General features: G+C 45.9%; 1 long non-coding RNA gene across 2 annotated transcripts in view; it reads right to left on the reverse strand.

Moving 5' to 3' along the window:
* The window catches only part of LOC129047979 (uncharacterized), a 68,491-nt gene extending 62,195 nt beyond the window's left edge, over window positions 1–6,296 (reverse strand). For both annotated transcript variants that reach the window (XR_008509930.2, XR_008509929.2), the window contains exon 1: window positions 6,199–6,296. This is a non-coding gene — a long non-coding RNA (uncharacterized LOC129047979). The remainder of the gene's footprint in view (window positions 1–6,198) is intronic.
* Window positions 6,297–9,111: the final 2,815 nt, after the last annotated feature.

Genomic DNA, 9,111 nt, shown 5'->3' on the forward strand with positions numbered 1-9,111 from the left:
TCCCAGCACTTTGGGAGGCCGAGGTGGGCAGATCACCTGAAGCCAGGAGTTTGAGACCAGCCTGCCCAGCATGACAAAACTCCGTCTCTACTAAAAATACAAAAATTATCTGGGTGTGGTGGTGCACACCTGTAGTCCCAGCTACTGGGGAGGCTGAGGTGGGAGGATCACCTGAGCCCAAGGAGGTCAAGGCTGCAGTGAGTCATGATCACACCACTGCACTCCAGCCTGGACAACAGAGTGACACGCTGTCTCAAAGAAAATAAATAAATAAACAAAGAAGACAGTGTGGAAGGGGCCTGAGAAAAGTGTAAGATTTGGAAATGGAAGGAAGAAGAGAAGAGTGTGACCTCTTACTAAGGGCCTTCTGTACCTCCAATGGACCATAGCCTCTACTAAAAAGTACTTGCATGTACTTTGAAGGTATTTAGTCCTCCTAGTAACCCTCTGAGGGCAGGTCCAAATCCATAATCTCTGCAATTCCAAGTTTCTGAAAGCTCTGAAAAAGTGGAAACACTTTTGTAACTTATTTGGTGGTGAAACCTAATTTATAATAACACGAGTATCCCACTCAGTGTGAATATTAATACTTTTGCTGTGAAAAACAGTAATGTGTTTGATATTTGGGGGCTGCCCTAGACTCCAGTTGGGTGTTATGTAATATATATACATGTACTTGCTGCCTTTCTAAAATCCAAAACATTCTGAATTGAGACATATCTGGCCTGAAGAGGTTTTTTGTTTGTTGTTTTGTTTTGTTTTGTTTTGTTTTGTTGAGACGGAGTCTGGCTTTGTTGCCAGGCTAGAGTGCAGTGGCATGATCTTGGCTCACTACAACCTCCACCTCCTGGATTCAAGTGATTCTCCTGTTTCAGCCTCCCGAGTAGCTGGGACTATAGACGTGCGCCACCATGCCCAGCTAGTTTTTGTATTTTTAGTAGAGATGGGATTTCACCATGTTGGCCGGGATGGTCTCAATCTCTTGACCTCATGATCCGCCCACTTTGGCTTCCCAAAGTGCTGGGATTACAGGCGTGACCCACTGCGCCTGGCCTGGCCTAGAGAGTTTTAAGTCAGGGATTGTGGGCTTGTATTATTCCCACTTTTTTTTTTTTTTTTTTTTTTTTTTTGAGACAGGGTCTCACTCTGTCACCCAGGCTGGAGTGTAGTGGCACAATCATAGTTCATTGCAGCCTTGACCTCCTGGGCTCAGGTGATTCTCCCACCTCAGCCTCCCAAGTAGCTGGGACTACAGGCATGCTCCACCATGCGCAGCTAATTTTTGTATTTTTTGTAGAGATGGTGTTTGCCATGTTGCCCAGGCCAGTCTTGAGTCCTGAGCTCAAGTGATTAGCCTGCCTGGGCCTCCCAAAGTGCCAGGATTACGGGTGTGTGCCACCACACCTGGCCTATTATTCCCACTTTACAAATGAGAAAGCTGAGGCTCAGTAAGGAAAGCAACAAGTACTGGGCCACTGAGGTATCAAATTTGATGTCAAAGTTGAAGACTCCAGTCCTGGTTCAGTTTCAAATAAGGGACTGTGATACCACGAAGCAGAACAAAGACTGAGCCTGGATCACAATGCAATGGCCTGGCTGGAGAGAAAGTTGCATAGGTCATTTATAGCTCACAGAAGCAAAGGTAACCTACCTAAGAATGGATCCAGAAGGCGAAAGGGACTGCCCTGCCCTCAACACATGTAGTTATCTCCAGCGTGCTGGGACTGGGGCTCTGGGCAGGGCAAGATGCCTCAGCACGGTGGCTCTGAGATCTAAATCCAGAGATCCACAGCTGTGGATTAGCAAGCTACTCTGTTTCTCTATATGTTCGTTTTGCCTTCTACAATATGGAGCTAGTAATCATATTTGCCTCCTAGAGCTGACATCAATATTAAATAAAATGTGTTTGAAATAATTGAGCATAGTGCCTGGAATATAGTGAGCTTTCAATAAACGTTAGCTGTGACTATTATTATTCTCAAAGATGAGCATGCATACCTCTTGGGCAGTTCCAAGTCTCAGTATAGATGTGGTGAATATTCTTGGATTGCGTTTTACTTGTTTTCAAGTAATTTAAGTCTTTATCTTTTTCCCTATTAAAACTGGCACAGAATGAATATACTTAAAACTACTGAAACTTAAAAATACTTATGATGGTAAATTTTACGTTTATTTTACTACAATTAAAAACTGGTGAAACCCCGCCTCTACTAAAAATACAAAAATTAGGCTGGGTGCAGTGGCTCACACCTGTAATCCCAGCACTTTGGGAGGCCAAGGTGGGTGGATCACGAGGTCAGGAGTTTGAGACCAGCCAGGCCAACATAGTGAAACCTCGTCTCTACTAAATATACAAAAAATTAGCTGGGCGTGGTGGCGGGTGCCTGTAATCCCAGCTATTTGGGAGGCTGAGGCAGGAGAATCACTTGAACCTGGGAGACGGAGGTGGCAGTGAGCCGAGATTGCGCCACTGCACTCCAGCCTGGGTGACAGAGTGAGACTCCATCTTTAAAAAAAGAAAAAAAAAGTAAAATTTTAAAAACTGGCACAGATCTATTAGGGAATAGACTGCAAAAGCACTTGAATAAAAATGAGATTTTAAGGACTTTCCAGCACTTGGGGTTTGGGGGATATGGACTGAAAGGGGGGAAGGTAGAGAGGCAGAGTTTACAAATAAACTCTCTCAGAGGCCTTGTCTGCCCACTTTACTGAACTTGACCCAGGGTTATAGAGTTTGATGAGCTTTGTAAGCATAGGCAAATCAAAGGTCTGCCAATCTTCAGAACACTAATATTCATGGGCACTTTTGTCACATGTTTTAGGTCCTATGCTGGGCATCAGAGCAGACACAGGTGTGACAAGCTCCCTGGGTTAATGGTGGGAATATAAATGTATAGAGACAACATTAACAAGCACAGAACTCACTAAGTGCAATGAGGGGTGTTTGAAATTCTATGAACACTTTGAGGGGCTTTGGGGAAAGAAGAACTACCTCTGCAAAGGGAACAAGGAGTTGGGAAGAATGTAAAAAAAAACAACCCCCGAGCATGGTTGAGAGTGCTTTCACTAGTCAGTGATTCTCATCAGCAGCACCTGGAGAGCTTGTTCGAACACAGGTGGCTGGTCCCCATGCCCAGCGTTTCTGATTCAGTAGGTTTAAGATGGGGCCCAACACTGGCATTTCTTTTCTTTCTTTTTTTTTTTGAGACGGAGTCTCACTCCGTCGCCCAGGCTGGAGTGCAGTGGTGCGACCTTGGCTCACTGCAACCTCCACCTCCCAGGTTCAAGTGATTCTCCTGCCTCAGCTTCCTGAGTGGCTGGGATTACAGGTCCCCACCACCACCCAGACTAATTTTTGTGGAGATGGGGTTTCACCATGTTGGCCAGGCTGGTCTCAAACTCCTGATCTCAGGTGATCTGCCTGTCTCAGCCTCCCATAGTGCTGGGATTACAGGCGGGAGCCACTGCGCCCAGCCCACATTGGCATTTCTAACAAGCTCCCTGGTGATGCTGCTTCTCTGGCCTAGGGGCTGCACTATGAGAACCACTGAGCTGGATCAAGAGGAGGAGAAAGGACCTACCACGAAGTTGGGGAAAGGATGTGCAAAGACACAGAGGAATGAGAAGGCAACAGGTGTTCAGAGGGTGATGAGCAAATCCGTGAGGCTCCAGCATGTGGGCTGCCAGGTGCCAGATGATGGAGGACTCATGTGCCAAGCCCAGGAGTTTGGACTGGATCCTGGAAGTGGAGGACGTCTAAAGGAGGTTCTTGTGGAGGGAAGAATACAAACAGACTGGCAGTTCTGCAAGATCACTTTGGAGGACAGGTGGGGTGGGGAGGAGAAAATGGAGGCCGAAAGACTAGCTAGGAGGCTGTCACCACTAGCCTGTCAGATCCCACTAGCCTTGATCTTATGCTACCCAGAGTCCCAGGAGTAGGGAGAAATCAGAAACTCAGATAAGCAGCAGTTCCTGTAAAAGGGCAACCTGGACCACCACTGAGTGGGCAGTAAGTAGTGAGCCCAGGAGCAAATACTTTATATGCTTCACCTCTTCACATACTCCTCACAGCCTTGGAATCAGGTGTTCACATCAAAGCTCAGAGAAGTTCAGGAACCAGACCAAGGTTAGGATGCAGCCAGATTCAAACCCGGGTGAAACCCATTCTCTCTCCAGCACTCCGCATTTCCCCACAGTCTAGATTCTTTAGGAGCCTGCCCCATTCTTTCAGGTGCTTTCAGGGTACGTGTGCTATAGGCATACGTGTTGTGAGTGCTCAGTGTGTGTGTTGGGTGGGTGTGTGTTCTGGGTATGTGTGTGTCATGTGTGCACGTCTAGGTGGGTGTGAGTATGCAGTGTCTGTGTTATGTGTGCTGGATACTGCTAGATAGTTGCCTCCCAATCCCCTCTTCTCCATCTTGTCACTGAAGGTGAAAGAGTCTCTTTGGAAATATTCACGGGGACAGAGAGAGCCAGAAAGGGAGGACTTTCCCACGCATTCAGTTTTTCCCATGATACATCAGGCAGTAAAGAAGAATGTCATCCTGACCATCGGCTTCCCTGACATAAAGCTGAATAATTCTCAGACACTCGCAGGCCAGTTGAAGACAGCATAAAGCCAGCCCTGCAAAAATCCCGGGGACAACAGGAATAGTGGTGAGAACTAACTTGTCAGGTAGAGGGTTTTTTTTCATGGACTCAACTCAGGAACCAGCCAAAGGGAGAGATGTGAAATAATGAAAGAGGAAAGGATGGCAGGGCAGGAAGGACTCATTGACTTGGAGTAAGAAAAGCTGAGTTCGGCCAGGTGCAGTGGCGCAGGCCTGTAATCCCGGCACTGGGAGGCCAAGGTAGGCAGATCATGAGGTCAAGAGATCGAGACCATCACCAACATGGTGAAACCCCATTTCTACTAAAAATACAAAACTTAGCTGGGTGTGGTGGCGTGCGCCTGTAGTCCCAGCTACTCGGCAGGCTGAGGCAGGAGAATCGCTTGTACCTGGGAGGCAGAGGTTGCAGTGAGTCAAGATTGCGCCACTGCACTCCAGTCTGGTGACAGAGCGAGACTCTGTCTCAAAAAAAAAAAAAAAAAGAGGCCAGGTGCGGTAGCTCATGCCTGTAATCCCAGCACTTTGGGAGGCTGAGGCGAGCGGATCACGAGGTCAGGAGATCGACACCATCCTGGCTAACACGGTGAAACCCCATCTCTACTAAAAATACAAAAAAAAAAAAAAATTAGCCGGGTGTGGTGGCGAGCACCTGTAGTCCCAGCTACACGGGAGGCTGAGGCAGGAGAATGGCATGAACCTGGGAGGCAGAGCTTGCAGTGAGCCGAGATAGCGCCACTGCACTCCAGCCTCGGCAACAGAGCAAGACTCCGTCTCAAAAAAAAAAAAAAAAAAAAGAAAGAAAAAGAAAGAAAAGCTGGGTTCAGGACTCCCAGCAGCCATTTACTGCTGTATGACCTTGGACAAATCCCTTCCCCTCTCTGGGCCTCAGTTTTCTCAACCAGTTAAATTCATTAGATGGATTAGATTAAGCCCCTTTCCAGCGTTGATGTTCTGTGCTTTTTCCTTTTAAATGTACCTGACTGTGACTTTTCCAGGAAAATGTCAAACATTTCAAAGGGCAAGCTTCTATGTTTGCCAGACATTTTTTGTCACTCTTCGGCTGGCCTTGTCTACACTTCATGTTCAGGGGATTTTCTATGATGCATGTGGTTTCTAATTTCTCGAGTTATATTTCCTCGTTTCTATGGGTTGACTGTTGCAGAAACAGGGCACTTTTTTTTTTTAAAAAACAAATATGCAGTCCCATGCCAACAGGAATATCCTGTTTACAGGAGCCTCCTTTTACAAGGTACCAGCTGTTTGAAAACATTTGTGTATTGCCACATAGAATAATCTCCCCATAAGCAACTATTTTTTTCCTAGTAACATCATTTTCTGCAATGCAATCATATAGTGGGATAGACCCCCTTAAAAAGCAAATATCCCATGTGCTTATCATGTTAATCTGGTTTCTTCCTCTCCTTCTATATGAGTTTTCTCAGGCTGCTGTGACAAAAGATAGTCATGTGCCACATAATAAGGTTTTGCTCAACGATGATCCCCATATACAATGCCTGTAAGTTTATAATACTGTGTTTTGACTGTCCCTTTTGTATGTTTAGATAGGTTTAAATACACAAATACTTACCATTGTGTTACACTTGCGCACATAATTCAGTATGGTAACATGCTGTCCAGGTTTGTAGCCTAGGAGCAACAGGCTATGCCATATAGCCTAGGTGTATAGTAGGCTCTATCACCTAGGTTTGTGTAAGTGCGCTCTATGATGCGTGAATGACAGGATTGCCTAACGATGCATTTCTCAGAAAATATCCCCACTCTTGGCCAGGCACCGTGGCTCATGCCTGTAATCCCAGCACTTTGGGAGGCCGAGGTGGATGGATCGCCTGAGGTCAGGAGTTTGAGACCAGCCTGACCAACATGGTGAAACCACATCTCTACTAAAAATACAAAATTAGCAGAGTGTGGTGGTGCATGCCTGTAATCCTAGCTACTTGGGAGGTTGAGGAAGGAGAATCACTTGAACCCAGGAGTCTGAGGTTGCAGTGAGCCAACATCTCGCCATTGCACTCCAGCCTGGGCAATGAGAGCAAAACTCTGTCGGAAAAAAAAAAAAGGAAGGAAGGAAAGAAAGAAGAAAGAGAGAAAGAAAGAAAGAAAATATCCCCACTCTTAAGGGATGCATGACTGTACTGCTACCTGAGTGCCTTAAACAACAGAAATTTATTGTCTGGCAACTCTGGAGACTAGAAGTACAAGATCAAGGTGTTGACAGGGTTGGTTTCTTCAGAGGGCTGTAAAGAAGAATCTGTTCCATGCCCCTCCCCTTGCTCCTGGCAGTTGTGTGGTAACCTTTGCTGTTTCTTGACTTGTAGAAGCATCATCACAATTTCATCTTCACATGGCATTCTCCCTGTGTGCATGCCTGTGTCCAAATCTCCCTTTTATTTTATTTATTTATTTATTTAATTTTTTTTTAGATGGAGTCTCACTCTGTCACCCAGGCTGGAGTGCAGTGGCCCGATCTCAGCTTACTGCAAGCTCCATCTCCTGAGTTCACGCCATTCTCCTGCCTCAGCCTCCCGAGTAGCTGGGACTATAGGCGTCCGCCACCATGCCCGGCTAATTTTTTTTTTTTTTTGGTATTTTTAGTAGAGACGGGGTTTCACCATGTTAGCCAGGATGGTCTCGATCTCCTGACCTCGTGATCCGCCCACCTCGGCCTCCCAAAGTGCTGGGATTACAGGCTTGAGCCACTGCGCCCGGCCCCAAATCTCCCTTTTATAAGAACACCAGTCATACTGGATTAGGGGCCACCCTACTCCAGTATCACCTCATTTCAGTTAACAAATTATGCCTGCAACAATGCTGTTGCCAAAGAAGGTCACATTCTCAGGTACTGGAGTTAGGAGTTGGACATATGAATTAGTGACATGTGAATTTGACATATGATTTTTTTTAAAGTGTGCACTTTTATTCAACTGGTCCAAGTCAGTGCACAGGCAAGCCCTGGCTGCCTCCAGCCACTCCCAGGGAGACAGAAGGCTTTCATACATCTCAAGTTGGGGGACAAAAAAGGGGGGTCACAAAGGCTGATCATTCAAAATAAAACAAAATAAAAAAGTATTAAGGTGAAGATTTAAAAAAATTTGCACTTTGTAATTTTTTTTGTTTTGTTTTGAGATGGAATCTCGCTCTTGTCGCCCAGGTTGGAGTGCAGTGGCGCAATCTCGGCTCACTGGAACCTCCACCTCCTGGGTTCAAGTGATTCTCCTGCCTCAGCCTCCTGAGCAACTGGGATTATAGGCACCTGTCCACCACGCCTGGCTAATTTTTGCATTTTTAGTAGAGACGGGGGTTTCACCATGTTGGTCAGGCTGATCTCAAACTCCCGACCTCAGGTGATCCACCTGCCTCAGCCTCCCAAAGTCCTGGGATTACAGGCGCGAGCCACCGCACCCAGCCTGCACTTCGTAATTTCCATGAAAGCAATGCTATCACCTCCCCTGTGTGGACTCAGGAAAGGACTGGGCGATTCTCCTTAGAGAGGAGTGGGGTGCTTTTGGGAGGGCAAGAGACTTCCTTTGACATATGAATTAGTGGGGGAAGAACACAAAACAGAACACCTTTCCTCATCAACTTTTCTGTGAGATGTGCAGTACTACCTTGGGGCTCAAGAAAATTCTGAATGTTCAGGTTCAGCATCTAGGTTCAACATCAACATAAGACTACCCTCTTCTTCACAGTAACAAAATCCTTTGTAGGAGTTTGCCACGAGCAAGACTCTTCATATACATCCTCTCCTTAGATACAAATACCAGCTTCTGGAGGTGGGTTGCAAGGAGAGAGACAGACTGTTCAAGCTGGAGGATTCCAATAGTCTTGGATTTGAATCCCAAGTCAAACAATATTGGGTGAGGATTTTCTGATGATTATGCAAAAAGAAAACTAAAATCCTCCACATTTCTGACTAAGGAGGACAGCTAGTTAGATAGAAAGTGTTCCATTGTTAAACAGCTGTCTTCTTCAGCAATCACACAGAAAGGAAAACACCTTAGAGTATATGGTAGCATATGCTTTTGGGGGAAAACAAAAGTATCATATGGCCAGGCACAGTGGTTCACAGGCACTTTGGGAGGCTCATGCGAGAGAATCGCTTGAGCCCAGGAGTTCAAGACTAGCCTGGGCAACGTAGTGAGATCTCATCTCTACAAAAATTAAAAAAATTAACCATGTGTGGTTGTGCATGTCTGTAGTCCCAGCTACTCAGGAGGCTGAAGTAGGAGGATTGCTTGAGTCTGGAATGTTGAGGCTGCAGTGAGCCATGCACTGCCCTCCAGCCTGATTGACAAAGCAAGACTCTGTCTCAAAAAACAAACAAATAAACACAGTATCATACATGTGTTTTTAGAGATAAAAAGGTTACCACTCTTTAAGTGGGTGAAAACATTTAGGAGACACATTGAAGCCAGGAGTGCAATCTTTTGTTTACAAATAATTGTTGAGCACTTAGTATGTTTCAGATGTCTGCTAACTAGCT

This window comes from Pongo abelii, chromosome 13 (assembly GCF_028885655.2).
Source record: "Pongo abelii isolate AG06213 chromosome 13, NHGRI_mPonAbe1-v2.0_pri, whole genome shotgun sequence".
Classification (NCBI taxonomy): domain Eukaryota; kingdom Metazoa; phylum Chordata; class Mammalia; order Primates; family Hominidae; genus Pongo; species Pongo abelii.